This window comes from Euprymna scolopes, chromosome 3, assembly GCF_053919585.1.
Source record: "Euprymna scolopes isolate OS-2025 chromosome 3, ASM5391958v1, whole genome shotgun sequence".
Taxonomy (NCBI): Eukaryota; Metazoa; Mollusca; class Cephalopoda; order Sepiida; family Sepiolidae; genus Euprymna; species Euprymna scolopes.
Window position 1 is genome coordinate 155594271 of NC_136484.1, and position 2591 is coordinate 155596861.

Genomic DNA, 2591 nt, shown 5'->3' on the forward strand with positions numbered 1-2591 from the left:
CAAGCAAGATCTGTCGATAAGCAAGCAAGATCTTTCGATGAGACTGTCGATAATAAAAGATTTTTACAAATTTTTTACAGATTTTTAACTATCCCTAATATGATTACATTTATGGCTGTCTTTTTAATTTTTTAATTTTTATAAAAGTCTATCTTTCCTCGAATTTTATAACTCATTTTTATAAATACAAAAAAAAAAGAATTTCATTTTTTTTTTAATTTCCCTCAATATCAAAGTAACGACTTTTGTGTTAAAGCAAACTAATAAAGTTTGTAACAAAAGAGATACTAATTTATGCTTTTTACTAATTTATTTTGTTAGTAAAAAGCATAAACATGCTTTATTATGTTATATTTTCTTCACATAAAATACCGTTTTATTTTAAGAACAAACGATAATATTCTGCAAATATATAAGCATCTGTGTGGGTATATAATAGTGTCAAAATATATGCTTATAGCAAGTGAAGTATACAAATGTTTGCTTTTTTCTACTAAAGGAATTCGCTAGGCTAACTGTTAGTCTGACGAATTCCTTCAATTAAATGAAACACTTGTGATAAGTGTATATTTTATACTACTGCAAAGCTCTAAAGTATTAAGCAATATATAGCATATACACGAGAGGGTTTTAAACATAGAATGAGATCTCAACCTAAATAGAAGAATCGAGATATAAGCTCCGTTTATTTTTCAATAAAGTTTATTTACACTAAATGAATAAATGAGATTCCTATTACAGTCACATAAATTATTTAGTGAATTAAGTTTCGATGTGGTTCCTGAACTTTTTACTAACTAAAACCATGTTTTTAAAAAAGTGAGTGTGCATATTCAGAGAAGGCATTGTTCTATTTTTATAATATTTTAAAATTAAATTCAAGTCTTGCGATATCTTTTGCTTATTTAATTTTTAGGTAAAAGTACAGAATCGTCACAAAACACTTTCTCTTGTCTATGTTAAGAATAGGTTTCTAAATAATAACGTTATTATTTCAGCAAAATACCTTCTCTGCATAAGAACCGAAATAATAAAAACAAGTCATAAAAAGTTACATCGAAGACATGAAACAAGGAAATGAAAACTACTAAAAAACAGTCGCCATCTTTATGAACTTGGGCCATATTTTATTTTTGTTGTTGTATAGCTTGCACCTAATTGTTTATAAAAGCTGGTTCTTTATTTTCTGATATAGCTTTCATTTACACACGCTTTTCACATATACGTTCACGAGACTTTTTTAGATCTGGAATAATGAAAGAGCTTACATGGTTTGATTAAAAGACTATTCAGTTGCTAATAAGCATACATTGTGAATAAACAGATCGAAATACTCTTTAATACACTGGGGCCGCGTGAGAAAACTTTTGGACTTTTTACTAAAACATTTTTCTTTTGTTCACATCAAACAAAGCATATTGCATTGAAGCGTTAAAAATTATATCCAGTTAAAGGGGGAAAATCGCTATAATAATAAAAACAACTTATTTAAAGATTTCTTTGAAAGATAAATTAATATTTATTTATCTTTAAAGGTAAATAAATATTTGAAAGAAAACAAAAGCATATATCGTTTTAACTTTTTAAAATTTCAAAATGTTAAAATATAAATATATCTTTCCCCGGCAATATTTTTTTCTTTTAATTGCACGTATTTAAAAAAAATTAGCAAAAGAAAACGCAGCCACTTTGGGACAATTTCCGTAATTTCCATTTGCAGTTCAACACAATGGAAAGAACTTCCGGTCGTATCTTCAAAATTTATTTTGTGACATTAGCAGGTTAGGTTACTTTAGTGCAATAGCCATGTGTATTTACGACGGCCACGATATAACCTAACAATATATGTATGCTTGTGTTCGCATGTGTGTGAATATATGTATGTTTTCTTTACTCCCACCTCCTCCAGAATATGACGCGCGAAAAGTTCATTTTGACTACCTTATGAGTACTTACGGCTAAATAAAAATGTTACCGCAGTCTTTTTGTAATTCTTTAATTGGCGTCTTAAGCGATTATGAATCTGTCTTTCATCTTTTGTGTATTTGGAAAAAAAAGTATGTAGATCACCCTGCAAATGTCCAAATTTCTTCGGAGAAGTTTTGAATCCACACAAAACAGTGTATAAATTGTTTAAGATGGCAATTTCTCTTTTCGTTCATTAAAGAAAGTAGATTCAATATCATTTTGAGAGCGACAACAAACTTCCACACCCTTTAATGAACTAAAACCCTTTTAAATTAATCCCAATAATTTGATTGATAACCCATGAAGAAACTAAAAACTTACCAGAATGTGGTGAAAACATGCGGGAAAATGTGCGTAACAATAAAAAATGCTATTTCATATAAAAATTTGAGAGTTATTTCGAGCGATTCAGTTTCCTATGCTAGTTGACCTATCAAGGTTTGAGAGTTATTTCGTGGAGTCAATTCTGTTATGATAATTGCGATACTAAATTTGCGAGTCTATCCTACTATGTCACTCATAAACACACACACACACACACACACACACTATTGGCTTTTTATCATAGAGTGAAGGATTTTTTCCTGATTCATTTTTTAGGAGGCGAGATTAGTCTGTAGTGG